The sequence below is a fragment of the Patella vulgata genome, chromosome 3 (assembly GCF_932274485.2).
Source record: "Patella vulgata chromosome 3, xgPatVulg1.2, whole genome shotgun sequence".
Classification (NCBI taxonomy): Eukaryota; Metazoa; Mollusca; class Gastropoda; family Patellidae; genus Patella; species Patella vulgata.
Window position 1 is genome coordinate 49,068,893 of NC_065881.2, and position 22,563 is coordinate 49,091,455.

General features: G+C 32.9%; 1 protein-coding gene and 1 long non-coding RNA gene across 3 annotated transcripts in view; one reads left to right on the plus strand and one right to left on the minus strand.

Annotated features, from left to right (window-relative positions):
- Positions 1-22,563, minus strand: part of LOC126814939 (hydroxysteroid 11-beta-dehydrogenase 1-like protein) — a 44,907-nt gene that overhangs the window by 17,125 nt on the left and 5,219 nt on the right. Inside the window, exon 1 of one of the 2 annotated variants that reach the window (XM_050540409.2) lies at positions 1,956-2,223. The exons of the other annotated variant lie outside the window; for it this stretch is intronic. The gene's annotated coding sequence lies outside the window, so the exon portion shown is untranslated. Of the gene's footprint in view, positions 1-1,955; positions 2,224-22,563 lie in introns of those variants that run through there. 2 annotated transcript variants of the gene reach the window in all.
- On the plus strand, positions 1,427-22,563 carry LOC126814947 (uncharacterized). Its single transcript, XR_007677812.2, has 3 exons — positions 1,427-1,558; positions 21,929-22,081; positions 22,467-22,563. It is a non-coding gene; the product is annotated as an uncharacterized LOC126814947 (long non-coding RNA).

Sequence of the window (22,563 nt, forward strand, 5' to 3'; positions counted from 1 at the left end):
TCAACCATCAGTTCTTCAACCATCAGTTCTCATTCTTTGCTCCTCTCTTATAGAATTCACTGCCTTACAACACTAGAACCACTGACTCCCTAGATGCATTTAAATCTCAGCTACAGAGGTTTCTGTTTACAGAAGCGTTTACGTAGTTCAATTGAGAAAACTTGAAAAGCGTGATAGAAACTCCTGTTTTAGTATTATCACACTATATAAATAGAGGATTATTATTATTATTATTATGATTTACTCCCTTAAACAATCAGGTCCTGAGTTCACAAATCATTATCCGACTTAAGTTTAGAATTTACTCAACTTTCTACACATCTTTGATCCAGAAACAGAAAAATGTGTACATAGTATCTTAATGATGTATTTGATACATTAAAACAACAAAAGTTTTATAAAGTGCTATATTTAAGTTAAATTAAGGCTAACAATTTTGAGTAAATTCTTAACTTAAGTCTGACATTAGTTTTGTAAAACCGGGGCCAGGAACTTTTTTTAAGTAACCAACAAAACTGAGTTTTACCAGTAGTTCTTCAGGTTTTTCAGCTGAGGGAGTAAATTTACGAATAGCAGCAGGATCTTTTCTTTTTATAAATAAAAAATTACAATGAACAAAATTAGGTGCAGGAATTCTGACCAAGTAAAGATCAAAATGATTTGGCCTACTATATTCATCACTTCTATTTAGTTCTTCTTTATTTAATCAAGTTAATTTTGCAAATTTAACCTCGGTATGGAAAAGTTGCACTTTATTTATAGGTCAACATAAATACCCATTTAATGAACCATTTGATTAATGTGCAACATTAACTGTGATGTTGGTGGTTGTATTATAGGATTTCTTTGGCCAGCACACATCACCAATCAACTATCTAGTAAAACAACTCATGAATTATTCAAATGGTTCAATTTACCCTTGTATTTTGTTCAAGCAAATTATTCAAATACAAATATACTATATATATGTTAGTCCCAAAATTACCAGATTCATGATGAAAGGATATTAATGCAGTCAAGCTGAGTAATGCATAACAACCCGTAATATGAGGTGAGCTAGACTTACATGTTATCTATAGCAATAATAATAAATCTTGGCAATCCTAGTAGAACGACTCAAGGTACTCTGTGTCATTACAGGTTTTAAATAGGATCAACTGACTACTATCTCGTAAATTTTAATATGTTTTCAGATAAATTAGCTCTCAAGTAAGATGGTGATTTCTAATTTAAAGAGATAAGTCTGCTAATTTTTGAGAAAACAAATGTTCCAGAAGATTAAGTGTGAAACCACATAACCGTATTTTTGTGAAGTTCATATAGTTAAAGACGACTGTTGTAGGATACCTAGGTTACCGGTGTCAGGGTTTGGCTTGGTACCCAGTTTGGATCGCTACCACATACATTTCAGTTGCAATACAAGAGATCTAGACCTAGACATGGTCTATATTATATGTATATAGTTTTAGTTGGCATATTTATAATGAGGGGGGTTGGGATGGCCTAGTCGTATAGAGAGCTGGCCGGTAACTGAAATTTGCTTCACATATAATTACAGGTAAGGTGGATGGTGGACAGATTCTTTTATTTTCTCCAAATTTTATATTGCACAGTTAAAACAAATGAGAAAAGAACTTGTAATACCATTTTAAAACTTGGTAAGAAGATGAGTGCATGAGTGTTATCAGGTGTTCTACAAAGAGTAAGCATACCTACTAGATTTGCACAAGCCAAACTAAACAATATTTTGAATTAAAAAAACAATATTATCCTTTACAGTAGAATTCCCTTTAAATCCATTCGAATCGCTTCAGTTTCTGAAATCTAAATCTGTAACTATCATTCCATAAATACTGACATGTGTAGTGAATTAAACAGCGTATGCTTACTCTTCAACACATGATACCACTTATCGTTGGAGAATTTCACATAGATGTAATATTTCTTTGTAGTACCTTATATTTAGAAATATTGCAGACTACACTTATAGTGTAAGTCTGTACATCACCAAGTTATCCTGAAAAAGACATCTTACAACAGTCCCAAATATATCAGACAGATAAGCCAAAATAATCCTCTGGGTCTGCTTAATATCATTTTGTTAGCTGTAAATTGAGCATGTGTGAGTTAGTTGTATTTAACGTCCGCTTCCACCGAGGGGATATCGCAGACAAATTGAGCTTCTGTCTATTCTTTATATACTGTCTTCTAGTAGTACAGAATCTGATCATTAACATTAAACATCTGACTGATATATAGAGCTAATACAGCTCAAGTGTCAGAATGGTTCTTAAAAATTCTAAATTAAAATCATTTCTAAAGGTGCATCCAATTAATCTAAGCAAGGTTAGTGATCAGGTGTGTGTTAAGGTTTATAACTGATTGTTGTCTTCTTGTGTTTACTGACCTCTTCCTGGTGATTAATAATTAGTAGTCAATTAACATGATTGTTGTTGGAGGAACATAAGATAAGACACATTCTCTTGGTCATGGCTTCACCCTTAATTGATTCACTTTAAGAATCTCTAAAATCACATTATGAGCACTTATTTGGTAAGGTCATAACTAGGCAAAACATCTAAATAGGTTAAGCACAAGCATTATATTGTACTATGGATATGTAAGAAAATCAACTTTAATACAGCTCTTTGTTACTGGATTGTTTAAAGATACATTTCCGGGTACAAACTGGGTGATTTGATGATATATTTGAACTAAAAACATATTCAAACTAATTAATTTATTATAATTTTGCTTCAAATCCCTCTCAAAGCGTTGCAATTGTCGGGGAATATCCTGGCTATAAAAAATCGATCATTGCATACACAAGACGATGTTGTCTTTAATCGCTGACTATTTATTACAAATATCGAAGCCTAATTAAATTTTCGGATTATCTACTGCCCGCGTCTTTTTATCTCAGAAAGTGTTGTACGTCTTATTCTTCATAATGTTTATCAAAATGTACATTAGGCGCTCAATCTCCGGGTGCAACCTTCGTCGTCACACGTGCAGACACTCCGAATCGTCGGGCTGTCAATTAGGGAAACCCTTACATTTTTGTCCTGTATGCGCTCCATGAGTGTTTTTCAGGGAATCCAGTATTTTTCTAGTAAGATTGGATATTTCTACTTTCCATATATACCAAAATTGCCATACTTTTATTGGAAATAACCACCCAATAAATACTTTTCGATGAACGTAGCTTTAATAAAACTTCCTTAGGGTATGTTATTAAATATAGTAATTTAATAACAGAGCATAATTATTCAAAATAAATATAGGTGACACACCTTATATATATATATATATATATATATATATATCTTAACCTTCATAATACCCAGTTTAAACAAAATATATACATATATATATATACAATATATTATGATATATAAATCTTTAAAATGACTTAATTTATGTCAGCTTATCTATTCATATTCATGAACTTTACTTATTATTCTTAAAAAAGATTATATCTATTATAATATATCTGATAGATATAAAACTTATATGTCTTTAATGGATACACTAAATAGTAATACTTGTATAATATAGTGTATAAAATAATACCAAAGAATGAATCAATGAAGTGGGGTTTAATGTCCTACTAATACTAAAGAATACAGACAATTTATATATATATATATATGTAGTAGAGTAATCTTATTTATTGTATGGACAGTTTAATATGGTCACAATTCTAATTTACTCTTAGATAATATGTTACACATCACTGCATCTTTAAACTGTTCTGTTCTATACACTCTTCTTAAAGGTATACAGTGAGTTAGAGTTCACTCAACCTGCTCACTGGTGTTTCATTTTCACCTTTAACCCGAAGGTTTCTTATTGGAGTTGTTTGTAAAATCACCTTGGTCACTATTAGATAGAATTTGGTAGAGTAAGGTTGTATGTTTCATCCAACCTTGGTATCATTTTTTTATTTAGAGTTTCAGTATAAATTGTCGATTGTTATTTTCATCAATCGTGTGTATTAGTATTTTATTAGTAGCATTATTATCTACAGATTGTTGTTTACAGTTGAAGAGAGAGTATAAGGTACTTCACCTCATTCCAGTCTCTGGCTACTTTCATTTAAAAACCCCTTCTTGGTTTTTTTTTTACTGAATATCAAATAAACTGTTGTGAAACTGGGAAGTTATTTGAAGGAAAACAGAAAAGATGTATCAATAAATAAGTTAAAGTAGCTTAGTCTCTAACTCAATATCATCTAAAATCTTCGACATCGAAAACACAAATTATTTGTCAATTTAAATCAACATTGATGTTGTGATCTTACAGGGAAAAGATGGGCTTCTGATATCCATTAATTAAGACAAAATAAACATTTTACCGTTGGTACACGATTCGTGTACCATGGTGCATTTCAGCGAAATTTTTAACAAGGGACTCGTAGAAAGAGGCTATATATAATCCACAAGTCATGTCAAACGGTGACGGCATATTCTTATCTGGAGATCATGCACAATAAATACTATCGGTATAGAGTGGAATAACCAGACGCTAGAGATTGCCTTTTGATTGAGACTTCTGGCGTATTTCGCCAAACATAACTGATTAGAAATTGCAGTAAAAACAGAAACGATTGAATATATGCATTCACATTACATTATTATATGCGTTGCGACCCATTTGTGTCAATTTCTAGATCCAAAATATTAGCGATTTAGCTCCTTTAACCTGTTACTGAAGATATTAATAATCTCATCTCTAGTATATTATAGTCTACCAGTACTATTAGTTGGAGTTATATATTACTTCTATATGAATGCTCACATTATCTTTTAAGGATGTATGTTTTCTGTTGTATGACTGATTCATTGGTGATTCTGGTCCATGGCCTTGACTAGTCTCTGATATACAAATGGTTTTACATGATGAAGTATTTAAAGAAGCAGTAATCAGTCTCCCCAAAAAGTTATATATATCCATATATATATCCAAAAATATTAGCACAACCGTAAAGCTGCACTACTTTGTTTGACGGTAAACGATGAAAAGATAAAAGGTATGCCGACACAAACTGATTTCAACACTGATTTTATAACGTTTTAACAATTTAAAGTACTTTTCGCCCATCTTGGAGCTATTCATAAATAATGTCATTGCACAGTGATGGAAACAATACTACAATTCATACAATTTACATAGTAACACTGTGGTTTTATATGTATAATTTAGAAGACAAGATAAGCCTTCTCTTGCTAAAACACCCAATACATTAACTAATATCTATACAAGTTGTCTTATTCCACCAGAAGCATCTATTTCTTGGGAATTCTGCATGCTATCTAAAATAATCATTCACATAATTGATTTTATGGAAAACTTACTTGAAAATTTAGCGTGTGCAAGTTGTATCATAAGGTTTGTCATTGAGTCAACTGGCATGGTTTCGATTCCCCGGCCGGTTGTATGTGACAAGGAGTATGGTCGCCTGTCCAAACTCAGGGTTTTCTCCAGGTCCTCAAGTTTCCTCCCCACTGCTAAAGACCAATACACGCGCAAGTGAATTATTGAAATAAAATTGAACAATATTGAGTACCAAAATGACCTAGTTTGTGTCGTGTGGATGTTAAACCCCATTTTTCTCTCTCTCTATATATATATAACTGACTGAAGTGACAAGTGACTAATAATTCTTTCGAAGACCGGGGGTTGGGGTGTGGATGGCGTTGCATCATAAGGTTTGTCATTGAATCAATTGGCGTGGTTTCGATTCAACAGTTGTCCATGACAAGGAGTAGGGTTGCCTGTCCAACCTCATGTGTTTTCTCCGGGTCCTCCAGTTTCCTTACACTGCTAAAGACCTCTCTGCGCAAGCGAATTAATGAAATAAAATAGAACCGTAGTTAGTCCCAAAATGACCTAGTTTGTGTCTAGTGAGCAGAAATTCCTCTGTGTACCTGTTTTCACTTGTCACTTCAGTCAGTTATATAGAAGGATAACTCATGTTTCTTTTTGCATTTGTCACTTCCCTTTCTTGAAATCTTCATAATGCATCTATTGTAGCAATGGTCTCGTGTTAAAATTATATTTGGAACGTGTAACCAGTTCTATCACATTGATATAATGACTGACACCAATGTCCTTTAAAGTTTCCTGTCAAAATCGTGCAGAACTGATTTCATTACACATCGTTAAAACTAAAAGGTAGCATAGCAGGGTACATGTATTAAGTATGTTTTTATGTAAAATCCCAGTTTCTGTGTTTTGTGAAAGTGACCTCTGGTTACCCCAGATATATGCCAAAATGGTCATAGAGACTATATATGTCTCAAAAAGTTTCATTGTCTCAGGAACCTTGCAAACCCCCTCTTGCAAAAATTCCTGGATCCACCCCTGTACACCATGCAGTGGGCTATGAGGGAAATTCAGCCCAGACAGCTGCGTTTCTGCCTACTTTTCTAAAAATTCCAACTGCCAAAGGTTCTTTATGTGCATGTCAATGCATACACAGCGCCTCAGTTTTTTGTCCCATCTAAAAGACAAGATGCTGTTCCCAACAAGGAGAAATTAACCGGACTAGAAAATGAACTAATTAGAACCAATTAACTAACTACATCTACAGACCACCCAATCAATGTCTCTTTACACATCAATAAGTTTATCATATTTACAGATTTTAATACTCTGTATCAAAAGACTCTTTAAAGTAAAGTACATTCTTAATGAAACTAATGAAAGTGACTTTAAAAACAATCCATTAACCTTTCAATCTGAGTTCTTAAAGCTTATATATAGAACTCATATATCAAACCGTTGTATAAAGTAGGCCTCCATCTGCAATAATATTTCAAAGAGACAAATTTTAATTTTTTTAAAAAGCAATAACCGCAAAGATCAAAACAATGCCACACTCACTGACATATGCCAGTATAAGGTATAATGTTAATAATGTCTCTTCAATCTTCTATTTTGACCATGTTGATCCACACATATCAGTGATATGCTAGGAAAGATGGTGGTGGTATTTAGCCATGCTGCAGCATTCGACCCCCTTTGGGTTCATTCTCCAAATGTGTGTTTTTACATTCAACTCTTTCAAGAATATATATATTTTTCACCCCTCCCTCTTTCAGTAATTCTGGATAAACCACTGTGATTACATCAATCTTCTATAAGCGATAAAAGATCTGTAAACTACTAATGAAAAAAAAATCTAAATCAAAATTATAGTGAACTTCCCTTTTAACTTTGTACTCAGAGACCAGCTGTAGAAATGGAAGTAGCAAATGCAACATGCAGCCTCCCAAAATCAAAAGATAACAAATATATTACAGATTGCTATGTAGAATACAAAAAGAATCCTAATGACAATACCACATATCCTTTCTTTTTGTACAACTAATATAGAATAGGGAGGCAGAATAAAAGGAGTAGACATAAATTAATTTACTACCTGAATTCATTCATGTAGCAATTTGTGTTTTATTGTTAAACTATGCTAAAATAATGGCAGGAAATTCCTTTATAACCCGTCTAATTATCTCATTCTCCTATAAAATATCTGTTCAAGAAATTGTTTATCATCATAAAGCGACAAATTATATATTTTTAGGATTGCTATAAAGTAGATTAACACAGGATATAAATACTAATTTACAACCTCAAGATATTTATGCTCATCTGTCATAATAACACCCAAATCTTGCATTTCACGCCCAATAGAAGTAGAAGCTTTGATTGATATTTGAATATCCATTAGCAGGAGAATGGAATGGGTATTCAAATATTAAAGATATATTATGGGAGATTAGATAAAGAGCTGGCAGTTCACACTATAATAGTTGAAAACTAGATAATGTAAAGGGAATTTGCTGCAAATTTCAGTCAAATTGATCCACTCTGAACCAAGATTTTAGCGAATGAATTTTCGTCCTAGCCTCGATCACCGGTACGATAAAAAAAACATAGTCTCGATTATCCATTTCATGATTAAATCATGATAAAATTTGAGCAGCAAATCGGATCCTACACCAGTAAATATCACAGGCTAGCATTGATATCGAGAGTTGATTATGGTCTGGATAAGTTAATTAAATGTCTAAACTCTCAGTACAGAAACTGACAGTGTTTATTTGCAAAATCTTCCAATTCTAATTCATACAAAGTTATTTTGCTGAAGGGAAAAATGGTAAAAACTAAAAAGCCATGATTACAACAGGCTTTAAGCTTATTACTTTTATTTTGTATATAAATAACATATTTTAAAAAAAAAAAGTGTTAATAAAATGTGCCTTGGAGCATTTCTAAAATTTTGCCACTACAATAAAAGCATACAAAAACGTTACAAAAATATGAAATAATAAAGAAAACAATTCTTCATAATTACCTGTTATTACTCTAATACTTTCACATAATTACTTTGTCAATGTTAAGATGATATTAAATCAATTTGTTACATAATACTTTGACCTCTTATTGTGTACACCAAATAAACATATTTTTATCTAAAAAAAAAATAAGTCAACTATCAAGCCACCTGATACACAAACTGGTTGGGTATTTTTTGATCTGCATTAGAGAATTTTGTTTTAATCAATACATTTGTACCCAGTAACCCTTCTTTGAGTAGATACCTGGTAATAAGTCTTATAACCAATAAGTCAAAGATCAGCCTGTACAGCTGGCAATCACCACATCATGATGTATTTTTCACCTGATGACAGATCTCATGAAGTGGAGATTGACAGGTGTTATTACCTGTAATAGATTATCGCTATTAACACACAGATTCTCTCTTATACTCCACATAAATAAATAACATGCTGAACTAACCGTAAATGTATTGGGGGCTTCATCAATGGTTTATCCTCCATTTGTCAGCAGCTAAAAATCTATTAAGGGGATTAAAAACTATAATCTGTTTAAACATAGTCACTAAATGAATGAGATGTGTTCAGTTATAGTCAAGATACTTAATCTCCTGCTGACAATGGTTAGAAATTGGTGAATTTAATATTTTAAATCTTTAATAAATGGCAGTAAACTACCAATTTCAATATATACTAAGCAGCAAAAGAAACGTCAGAATGTGTGTTAATCTGAATAGACGCATTGTATAAAAATTGCCAATTGTTTTTATTGTATATTTGTGACCACATCTCCAACTTTACCTGAGCACTAAGGCTCCTTCCCAAACACAGAATTGAACCCAGGAAATAGTGTCAAAAACGCAACCTGACTTCTGAGATGGTAATGTGTTCTCCATGATTTTCATGTAACTCATGCTGCATGCACTGTTCACCAGGACCAGCCCTATAAAATGCACCCCCATACCTGGTTGAATCATTCACAGTACAATGTTAGCAGCATGTCACGACTCACGACAGCTCAGAAGAACCAGGCGCTTGGAAGACTCGACGCTGGCCACACTGCCTAAGCTGTTGCCAATCACTTCCAGGTCAATGTTCGGACCATCTACAGGCTTCACCTATGCTTTCAGGCCATCAACACCATGGTTGATCGCCCCAAACTGGTAGACCAAGGGTTACCACAAGGTGACAAGACCGCCATGTTGTGCGACAGCACATGCAGAATCACTTCACACAGGCATCTGAGACAGCACGTCAGAGAGTGGGAACACACGGAAGACCCATCAGTACCTTCTTGGAATTGTGATGAATTAATCGCTAATGTGTCAACATACTGTTCACCAAAAATTGCTTCGATCCATTTAGTAAGTCGTTTTATAGAATGATTTGATTAAAGTGCCTCTCTGATTTTGAAATCGTACTACTGTTTTTTTTGCTGTTTAGTATAGCATTCATCTCTTTGGTCCCATCCAAATGACTAGACGCAGTTCCTGCATGGTCCTCTGTCCTGCACCACTGACAAGATGGAACCCCACTAAAAAATCCTGAAGAATACTGTATAATATGAAACGGACTAAGTGAAACAGACCATAGTTTATAACACTATTGTTTTCATATTATTTAAGGATTAGCAGCAAAAATGCAGATTAAAGCCTGCTGGCAAACTGAGGAAACCCCTCATCAATTTCCAAACAAATCTCTTTTAAATAAATTATTTATGCATGTTTGATAGTCCTAATCTTTCTAGAACACATGATACCACTAATTATTTATGCATGAGATTTGATAGTCCTAGAACACCCGATACCACTAATTATAGAACGAAATGGAGTTTAATGAAGCTAACCATTTCTTGTAGTATACTTTAGATTTTTAAAATAAAAACATTATCTATAATGCAGCAGTCTGAGAAATTAGCAGATTTAGAAAAACAGATATTTCATCCCATAGAAACAAAATAATTAAAACATTTCAAAATTAAATGTGTTTTGAAGATTAAAATGCAAAAAAATATATTATAATAAATAACTTACATAGAAGGGGAGTTAATAATTTAAATATCAATCTTGAGAAAATGAGGCACACAACACGACTGCTTGAATACTGTTTAAAACGACATGTGTAGGATGTGTAATCACCGCAGTAAAGAAGATCTGACTATTTTATAGAATAAATATTCCCACATGTTTCTCAAACAAATGTGTTATTAAAGTAAATACTTTGATATTACTCCCTATTTATAATCTAATTTCCCACTGTATTCATAATTGCACCGTCCCCTCCTACCTGTTTAATAAAGACACTATAAAATGCTTTCCTTCAAAATAAATATTTTCAGACCGTTTGAGTGAAATATCATACTTGATTCTGTGTATGTTTCCCCCATTTTTTTTCTGTGGGAGACATCAAAAGGAATGGCTAAACATCAAAGTGTACTTTATTCTCGTAATATTTGTGGACTCATATCGTTTAAATAGCAATCAATGGTTTAATCGCTTATTTACCGAACACATTACTGTATGGATAGAAAGCAAAAGCGCCCCAAAAATCTAATGAGTCACAGACTAGACAAGAAGGATTTGTGAATTAACCCCAGGGATGTTGACTCTGCATCAACAGAAACAGCTATTAGGCCACACAACTCGAATACGGAATGCTACTAAGAAAAGAGAGAGAATCATAGACCAAGAGGGAATTAATCCTTATCGCGCCAATCTAGGACCCACCTTCGAACAGTTTCTTCACATGAAAAATATCTAGATCATTGTGGGCCCATATAAAGAAATAGACATAAACAATCCAACAGTATTTTCAGTTCAGTTTTTTCACCTAAACAATTTCAAATGCATTGCAAATTTTGGCAACAACAATAAACATCCTTTACAATAGTCTTCAAGCACCTTAATGATGTTTCTAAAGGATCCCTCATGAAAATCAATCAGTGGCAGTGGAATCTCAAATTCCGACCCGGGGTTGACCAATAAAAAAAAGATGTAATAATTGTAAGTATGCCTGGTCAATTTCCTGTACTGCTATTCATTCTATAATGCAGCTATCATTATAACCGATTACTCAAGTCGATTTAATAATAGTTGCTTGCAATGTACGTAGGCACCTGTGGAGAAACAGCATCACAGGTGCTCGCTGGCTGTTCCCTATACCACAGGTGCTCGTTCACATGTCACAGAGATAATTTTTTTTATTTCATGCATAGGTTTTTGCATAAGGTAATGTCCTCGAAAAAATCATACATTCACATGCGATCTCAATCTTAAAAACATCTGCATTTTATACTTGTAGAGTTTCAGACAAACTGTTGTTTCACTGGGGGTCGTTGTGTGGTATTCCAATGTTAATATTTCACAGAAGAGGGGTTTTGTCTCAGATGTACAGTTCATATGACCAATTATTAACTTCCTTTGTTTATTTATCAAACAAGGTTATAATATCATAGTATTTGTAGAGGGTTAGGTTGAAATATACAGAGTTGGATTCTACAAATATTTCAGACTATTGTTCTGCTGAAATGATGGATTATTGTCACATTTCACTTACGATAGCTACAATCTGAACATATCACAGTCTTATTATAGATACATATTATGTAAGAGTTAAATCTGTTAGCTTAAAACGTAATATAAATTATTATTTAGTTAGACGTTTATTAACATGACAAGCCCATAATTATCTCTCTAGAACATCAGATAGCAGAGAGACTTAAAATTGAGTATTAGTCTTGTGTGTACAGTACTGTTGGTACGATAATAACAATCAATGACACATCTTTCAACACTGATAACTTAGATCTGAAAGGTAATTTGAATAAAATTTTCAATATATTCATTTTTCATTATCAATATTTGAACTTTTATAGCAAGAACAACCAGCTTTTTATCTATTTTTACACAATGTATCTTTAAGGCTGCAATGATACATGAACATCATGATTCTCACTTGACAATATAACTGTAGTTTAAATAATAATAGCAGTGCTGTGTAGACATTGGAGTGCATGTAAAAGAACCCTTGTCAGTTGGAATTCTATATAAGAGTAGGCTGTAGTGCAACCCTCCAGGCAAAATTCCCACCATAACACACTGTATGACGTTTGCCTCTCTTTATTAGCCCAGTCGTAGCAGAACATTTCATTTATAAAAGTATGATTTTATGTATCATGTCCTGATTACCTTAGCCGTTAAAAGAATAAAATTAATACTTAACAGATTTGAAAACTAAACAGCGGTGTTCAGAGGTTTGGTGATGCCAGGGGCTGACATCTTGACTGGAGGCCCCCAAAACTCAAGTCAATAGGGTCTTGTACTCACATGTGAGAAAGGAAGACATTATAAATATGTGAATACTAATGAAATAAAGTTTCTATTTAAATTAAGTTGGACAGCTTGTACAGCCAAGATAAAAGCCTGGGGATGCCACCTTCTCTGCACGCTACTAAAACTAACACAATTCAACCGTGAATTAAAAGAAGACAATTATCAAGACAAATAATATTCAAAAATATTTCCTGATAAATTAAAATATTCTTGGTGTAACAGTCTGTAAAATGTAAGTAAATAATATATATAACTACAAGTAGAACTTGCCTGTAACAATAATGAAATAATACTAGTATTTACCATAAGCCTATAGTGTGAATGACTTCCAGCTTCAGTTGTTGTATTGAATTCATTTAAACAACAAATTCTAAACTTGGAAAATTCCACAAATTGTGCTCAACATTACAAATACCTCCGGTCATGCATGGTGTAACTTTTTTTAACCTTACAGCAAACAGTTTATTTACATTGACAATAAGTGATGAAAAGTCTGTTTTTCTAACCCAAACACTAAAACAATAAGCCTTTACCCTTGTACTGCTTATTCAATTAGGACATGGAAAGGGGGGATGGGGGTATGACATTCCAAAAGTGTTTGTTTAACTGTTAAAATGTCAACAAAAAGTTGATAAAGGTTACATTTAGACAGTGTTTCTGTGTTAAACACACCGTTTTTTTCTATTTTTCGTTTAATTTTTTATTTCTATTCTTGAGACAATGAGAGACATTTAATGTCCATTCAACACTAAGTCATTTCTCAGACTAACACATTGTATATTTTATCTAAGTAATATTTTTGTCCTCGGGCGTCTTAATAAGAAGGGAAATATGAATGGAGACCCCTGAGAAAACACACATGGTTAAGCAGGCGATCATACTCCTTGTCATCTACAAACATAGGAATCAAACTACTACTTGCAAAAAATAACCAATTTTAGGATTTACAGCTCGTGTGTTAAACCACTTGGCTATCCTTGCCCTCTCTTTTTATTTTGAATTGGTTGTCTACAGTGTTGGTGTTTGGTTTGTTTAAAAGAAAGTATGTTATAGTTCAAACCGCAACCACAACCATACACTTGTACAAGGAGTTTGTTTGTCTGTCTAACCTTGTGGGGGTTCCTGTGTTTCTAAATGCATATAAAGGGTAGCCCCAAACGAATTGGTTGTGTTGTTTTTCTCCTTTCTATTACCTTCCACCCCTACAAAAAAGTAATCCCTTAAATATAATTTCCCTTTGAAAATGTTAATGATATATGGGTAGGCTAATTATCAAAATCGGTAGAAATTCCTGTCTTTCTGCATTTTTTTTTAAACTAACTGAAAAACACACTGTTTTAGGTATTCACTAAATACATTATGAGGTGTTTGATTATATCAAAACAGAAAAAATAACAGATACATTTAAATATTCCCAAAACATTTGATTTAGTGCTCAAAAAATGCTCAAATTTTTCGTCCCTTTGCACTTTTTTTTTTTTTTTTTTTTTTTTAAAAAGTATGGGTTTGTTTTATGTATATTTCACATATTATTTTTACCAACAACAACTTGAATGAATTAATATAAAAGTCAACTCCTCTTTAAAAACAATTATGTATTTTGTAATGGTTACAAATAATTTTAATTCAACTTAGTTTTTGAAAAAGTTTCTGTCCCTAGAAATTATGTCCCATTTTGAAACAAGAGTATTAAACCGTAAAATAATAAATGGCCCCTTTGTTGTTGAATGATGTAATTTCTTGTCTTAGTACCTTCTAGTTTAAATGACAACAACATTTGATCTGCCTAGATAAAATATTTTCCAGAAAAAAAAGATTTGGTATCTAAAATTTTTGAGTATTTTTTAAAAGCCTCTTTAAAGTAACTTCATATATTCAAGGTAAAAGTAGTAGTGTTCCCAGCAAGTATAAATTTGAGTGACCTTACCTAGAAGCAAGAAATTAACACTGTATAGTGGGAGAATTAAATTATTTAATCAACAATTTAGTGTCTGTATTATCAGTCCTGTAACAGTCCTTTCTGTAATGGATAGTTTTGTTACTGGATGGACAACTTCTGTTACAGGATTGACATTTGATAATATAAATTCTTTGAAGACATAGTCGCCGCCATGTTTAATCATGTAACATGAAAGGTAATGCAATCGACTGGTGAATCAGGTGAAGCATTCGCCTAGTGCGTCCACCCATTCAGCCAAATAAAATTTGGCGCCGATTGATTTGGCCGAATGATTCAGCTAATGTGTTCACCGCTTCAGGACAATTAATGCTTACTGTAAGGAACTTGTTTCTTTTTTGTCATATCAAGCAAGTATACTGAATATCTAATTAAATTACTGATGTGCAAAGTGATGGGTGTTTGATGTTTTGATAAAATGTAGCATAGATTATTATCATAGCAACAGTACTCCAGAATCAAGACTAAATTATTTATTTTATCGTTAAACACCTAATGGAGCCGTTTGATGACCCAGAGATTTATTTATGAGCTTGTCATGTTAATAAAAGTTTAGATAATGATTTATACTACATTTGAAGACAGAACAAAAACCTGCAATAGACAGATTTGGCTCTTACATATACATAATGCATGTTTAAATAAATCAGTTGTATCTCCAGTTGTTTAACACACCTATTATGACACACACCTCAAGCTCTCAATAAAACCTCAGAAGACTCCTAACCCCAACAGGCATCCAGGTAACATTTTCTAAAGGAAGAACCCTCAAAGATCTCCTGAAGGCAAGTGGCAAACTTCCCCCCAACCAAACAATGCCTTGGAGGTATTTTCCACAACCTATTCTTAGAACATAGTTCGTCACTTGGGGGAATCCCTCGGGAATTCCCCCATGATCGCAGCATGTGTAGGACTTTATATTACGTCCTGGAAAACTGCCACTCACTGTGTGTAGGGCGTAATATAACGCCTTGAAGGTATTTTCCCCAACCTATTCTTAGAACATAGTACATAGTTCTTCGTCACTTCGTCAAATTAATTACACAATAGGAGGTAGTTAACGTTTTAAAAACGTCACGCTTAACAGGTTAAATAACCTAAATAATGTGTTTTCTATCACCCCTACTCATTCTTCAGTACTGTGGAAAAGAAACCTTTGTTAACTTTTTATGAGTTTTATTATTTTTCAATTTCCTAATATTATTATCAATATTATCTGTTATATCCACTCTATTTTTTAGATTTATTACAACATATGGTTTATTTTAGTCTAATTGTACATTTAATCACACAGATATATAGTTGCTTCAAGTTAAAGTAGCTAAGTCTCTAACTCAATATCATCCAAAATCTTCAACATTGAAAACACGAATTATTTGTCAATTTAAAACAACATTGATGCTATGATTTTACCGGAAAAAGATGGGCTTCTGATATCCAATATTTAAGACAAAATAAATATTTTACCATTGGTACACGAATCGTGTACCATAATGCGTTTCAGCCCCAGTTCTAGCAAGAGACTCGAGGAACGAGGCTAGACATATTGCACCAAACCAAACGGCGTTGTAGACTGGAATAACCAGACACTACGAATTTGCATTCGATTGAGACTGCTGGCTTATTTTACGGAACATAACTGATTTGAAATTAGAGTAAAAACGGAAACGACTGAATGTAAATCAGTTTATATACATTCATATTACAGTATTATATGAGTTGCGACCCACTTGTGTCAATTTCTAGGTCCCAAATGTTAGAGATTAAGCTCCTTTAATTACCATTATCTAAACATACCATGGTATATCATAATTGTATTGTAGGTACTATTCCATTCTGTAGTATTGTCTATCATTATAGCTACTTAATTGCTTAACTTTACTCAATGGCTACACTTATCACTATATTAGTTTTTGTAGAATAACCCCCTTTGATTTTCTTGTTGTCCTGTATGGTTTCATGAATATTTGTTATAGTTTTTCTGTATATATTGATCTCATAATTCTTGTATTACTGTATTAGGTTGATAAAGTTGAGAGAATACCATTTGAAACGTCGCCCAAATAAATAAGTAGCTGATTTTCCATAAGTACGGGTTTTTGTTTATTGCTCTATCAAGTTACCAAATGCCTCTAAAAGATTACTCTCAATATAGTGATCAACTGCAGAACAGTAGGATGTTAAACCCCATATCATTTCCTAAAAACGGGTGCATTACCCCAAATTTATCCTTAATACACTATAAGGATAAATTAATACACAGATCTCTTATGGGCATATGGATGATCCATGCTCTCTCGGGTGTGTTAGGCGAGAATTTATGTTCAATGTTTCCTCAGTATAGGTAATATATAAACAATATCCATCAAATAAATACATATTTATAAATCTTATACTTATTACAATATATTTAAAGTCTCTGAGCTCATCGTCATTTGAGGGATTTGGGAATCCCATGCAAACTACAACATGTATATTAAAAATAAATTACAATTAAATCAAATTTAATTTTAAATCAACATTTTAATTCATCTACCAAAGTTTTTGTTTCCTTTTAAAGTACTCAAAATCTCTTTTAAAATATCCAGGATGAGAGGCTAATGGACTATTTTATCTCAATGTCGGACAGGTTTTATCAATGTTCAATCAAAAGAGCAATTTCTAGTCATTTTCTGTTAAACCTGTTGTGCCACTTATTGTACATACATATTGTAGATAAAATTCAAATCTGTAAAACCTGTAATAAATACAAAAAAACCTGCACCTGTATATAACATAGCACTTTTGTAAATATATATTTCATTACAAAGTATAAAGGGTATATTTTGCCAGACAGAGCAAGTCTCTATGTGTATCAAATGTTTTCAGGAAGAGCAGGGCTGAAGGTACAGACCTGTTCATCTTTGTAAAAGAATTTACCCAAAATTTGCCCACTGAACCAGAAATCGTTGAAATTCCCAGAAAAAACCCTCAACATTTGTAGACATTGGACTATTTAATTTTTATTTGATCTGATTCATTTCTAATACACCAAGGATTTTATTGGTATTATAACTCATATATTCAGTCTGTAAGATGGACATCATTAACGGTCCATTCTACGGATTGTTTTGGGTCTACTTGGAAATTGTCACATATTAACTGTTTGACAGTTATGTCATCACCATTATCATTGTGAACACTAACTAAAACCATAATCCCCAACGAATGACAAATTATCAAATTAATGGAAGATGAAGATTATAAAAGAACTCTTGAGGACAATAAAGATGATTATGGTGATAGCATCAAGCTAGACTGTAGGATGATCAGAATTTTACCAACAAGATTCCAAACTGTCTAAAATCAATAGTGGTTTCCATTTTATTCCATTTCTAACTTACCAGGAAATCAGACTTGTACTATTCCAGACATAATATCATTATTGGGTGTTCTCACAAAACTCAAGTTTGTCTGAAACTGAACTTTAGTGAGAATATAGATGAAATTACAGATCGGGTTAAATGGTCTGCCACCACCTAGATCATTAAGGTTTGTGTAGGTGAAACGTGAATTAAAAATGTATTTGCATCACTAACTTTTTATTAAGTATACATGTTTCTAGAACCACCTAGATTTTACTCCCTGATACTGCACCGTCTTGACCTTTTCCAGTAATTGACCACAAGGAAAACCAGATGTTGAAAAATGCATTCAACAATACTTCTAATTCTAGGGTTTGTTTGGTGAAAACTATCCAGTCAATAGAAAATACATTGGCCATGATGGATGAATAAAATTAAGTTAGATAAACAGATACAGTTTATGTTTAAAATGTATCCTAATATTTTTCGGTTCTGAATTTTTATATCGATACAAAAGGAAGAAATCAGAAATGTGTCCGTCTTGAAAACTTTATTAACGTAATCATATTAGACCATATTTACACAGAATTAAACATACATTATGCAAGAGCTAAATCTGCCTATTGCAGGTCTTTCTTTAGGCCTGAAATGTTATCTAAATTGTTAATTAGACATTAATTAACTTATCCAGATCATAATCAACTCTCAATGGCATCGCTAGCCTGCGATATTTACTGTATTAGAACCCGGTCTGCTGCTTCTGATTAAATGAAAAAATGGATAATCGAGACTATGTTTTTTATCGTACCGACTTTAACAATGATGATCGAGGCTAAGCCCAAAATTAAATCGCTAAATACTCGGTTCAGGATTGATCAATTTGACTGAAATTTTCAGCAAATTCCCTTTACATTATCTTGTTTTTAACTATTATAGTGAGAACTACCAGCTCTTTATCTAATCTCCCACAATGTATCTTTAAAAACTTTTCTTGATATAATATTATTCAAAATAAAACCACGCCCACAATTTTGAGAGATGGATAGAGAACAATCTAAAAAGAAAGTGATTTTCCCTACAATCAAGGGCTATAATTCAGGAAATTACAATTCGATATGTGCAAATATCAAAAGGAATCGAGATCTTTGGGTTATAAACTTACATTTCACGTTTCAACAAAATCGAATAGAGATAGGTTGCCAGGCAAAGAAATATATGCCCACAGCGGCTAAATCGTCCGAGCGGTTGGCAAGGGTTGTCGCATATTTATTCCTTTGTAGGTAATTGGGGGCCTTTACAAGACAGTTCCATACAGATCAGATTATAATTTTTGCTGTTTGAGGGTTCACAAGGTTCTACAAATTGAAACAAGGGTCTCAACTCTGGAAGTAATCTACAGAAATTGTTGAAATTTGACAGGCTTTTTCGTTTCACAAATTTAAATGATGCATATAAATTTCATACATATCGGATGATAACTTTCATCAATCGAGAATTAACAAGGTTGAACAAAGTCAAACAAGGGCAATAACTCCAGAAGTAATAAATGGAAATTGCTGAAATTCAATAGGATTCTTCTCTTTACTAATCTAAATGACGCACGTAAATTTCATACAGATCAGCATATAACTTTTGATGTTAGAGCATTCACAAAGTTCAATAAAGTGAAACACGGGCCATAACTCTAGACGTAATAAACAGAAATTGCTGAAATTCAATAAGCTTCTTCATTTCACTTATTTAAATAATGCATATAAATTTCAGAAAGATCAGATGATAACTTTTGGCGTTGGAGCGTTCACAAGGTTCAATAAAGTGAAATAAGGGCCATAACTCTAGACATAATACACAGAAATTGCTGAAATTCAATAGGCGTCTTCATTTCACTAATTTAAATAATGCATATAAATTTCAGAAAGATAGGATGATAACTTCTGGGGTTAGAGTGTTCACAAGGTTAAACAAAGTGAAACAAGGGCCATAACTCTAGAAGTAATAAACATAATTTTGCTGAAATTCAATAGGCTTCTTCGTTTCCCTAATTCAAATATTGCATATAAATTTCACAAAGATCGGATGTTAACTTTTGGCATTAGAGCTTTCACAAGGTTCAATATAGTGAAATAAGGGCCATAACTCTAGACATAATACACAGAAATTGCTGAAATTCAATAGGCGTCTTCATTTCACTAATTTAAATAATGCATATAAATTTGAGAAAGATAGGATGATAACTTTTGGGGTAAGAGCGTTCACAAGGTTAAACAAAGTGAAACAAGGGCCATAACTCTAGAAGTAATAAACGGAAATTGCTGAAATTCAATAGGCCTCTTTGTGTACCTAATTCAAATATTTCACATAAATTTCACAAAGATCGGATGTTAACTTTTGGCATTAGAGCGTTAACAAGGTTCAACAAAGTGAAACAAGGGCCATAACTCTAGACATTATAAACAGAAATTATTGAAATTAAATAGGCTTCTTCGTTTCACTAATTTAAATAATGCATATAAATTTCAGAAAGATAGGATGATAACTTTTGGGGTTAGAGCGTTCACAAGGTTAAACAAAGTGAAACAAGGGCCATAACTCTAGAAGTAATAAACGGAAATTGGTGAAAATCAATAGGCTTCTTCGTTTCCCTAATATAAATATTGCATATAAATTTCACATAGATCGGATGATAAATTTTGGCATTAGAGCGTTCACAAGGTTCAACAAAGTGAAACAGGGGCCATAACTCTAGACATTAGAAACGGAAATTATGGAAATTAAATAGGTTTCTTCATCTCACTAATGTTAACAAGATATATCAATTTTAAAACAATTGGATGATAACTTTTGGCGTTAGAGCGTTCACAAGAAATTGTAGACGATGGACGGACGGACTTACAGACCGACAGGGGCGACGGCAATATACGTCCACATTTCTATGTGGGCGTATAAAAATTGTGACCTCTATAGGGTCCACAACCTTGATATACCATATTTTTACCCTATTTGAGAACGAGGGGCGGCCATTTTGTCTGTCAGTTTTGGGCTGATTTTCACGAAATTCGAACTCAGCCGTCCTTAGGGTGTAACGGTGATATAATAATATGACCTCTATAGGGTCCATAAGCTAAAAACGCTATTTTTCATACAATCAGGGGCCATAATTCAGGAAGTTACAGTCCGATAAGCGCGAATATCGACAGGACCCGAAATCTTTGGGTTATAAACTTACATTTCAAGTTTCAACAAAATCACATAAAAATTGTGACCTCTATAGGGTCCACAACCTTGATATACCATATTTTTACGCTATTTGAGAACGAAGGGCGGCCATTTTGTCTGTCAGTTTTGGGCCGATTTTCACGAAATTCAAACTCAGTCATCCTTAGGGTGTAACGGTGATATAATAATACGTTTTTTTTCAAATCAGATAAAAATTATGACCTCTATAGGGTCCACAAGCTAAAAACGTGATTTTTCATACAATCATGGGCGATAAGTCAGGAAGTTACGTTCCGATATGCGCGAATATCGAAAGTAACCGAGATCTTTGGGTTATAAGCATTCATTTCAAGTTTAAACCAAATTGGATAAAAATTGTGACCTCTATACAGTGTTCACATGCTAAAAACGTGATTTTTCGTACAATCAGGGGCCATAATCCATGAAGTTACAGTCCGATACATGCCAATATCGAAAGGAACTGAGATCTTAGGGTGATAAACCTATATTTCAAGTTTCATTCAAATCGGATAAAAATTGTTACCTGTAGACTGTTCACAAACAATTGTGGACGGACAGGGGCGACGACAATATACGTCCACATGAAAATGTGGGCGTATAAAAAGGAGAAACAAGTCATACATAAACCAAAAAAATAATTATAAGTATATCCCAAAAGGTAATAATGACAATCCTCCCTCATCTAAAATTTAAATATAAATATTGCTTTTATTTCAGTGTTGATTATGAATGGTATCTCAATGAATGGTATACTTCAAGTGTTAAAGTCACAAGTCGAGGTTAAAAGGAAATGTCTTTTCCCTGATTTATGACAACATTATGCTGATAAGGAAAATATGTTCTATCATATAACTTGACAATTTGTCACAGGTGACTCTTTTCTTAAACATATGCTTTATTTACCACTTAATGTATTCCTCATGTCACCACGGTACCTATTTATTATGCAAATAAATATCCATGGTCTTTCATATAATGTGCACAATTTAAGGGGTTTAATATCTTAGTCAAGGTCGTTAATATCTACATAGAATATTATGAAATATGGTAAATATATATATATACATTTTTGCCAACTTACTTTGTATTTTTATGAATTTGTCTAATAACAATATTTATATTATTTGATAACATTTCTTGCACATACAGAAATTTGGAAAGTTTGATACTGGAATAACAAAAAAGTAATCATGGCACCAAAATATGCCAGGAATTTGTAGAATAACATGTTTTGCATATATATCTTATATTTCAGTGTTTCGGACAAAGTCTATTGCTTCTCTATAGGGTAAAAACATTGGGTGACATCAAAAGCACCAACAAAAATTTTGATCTCAAATAAAGTGTTCAAT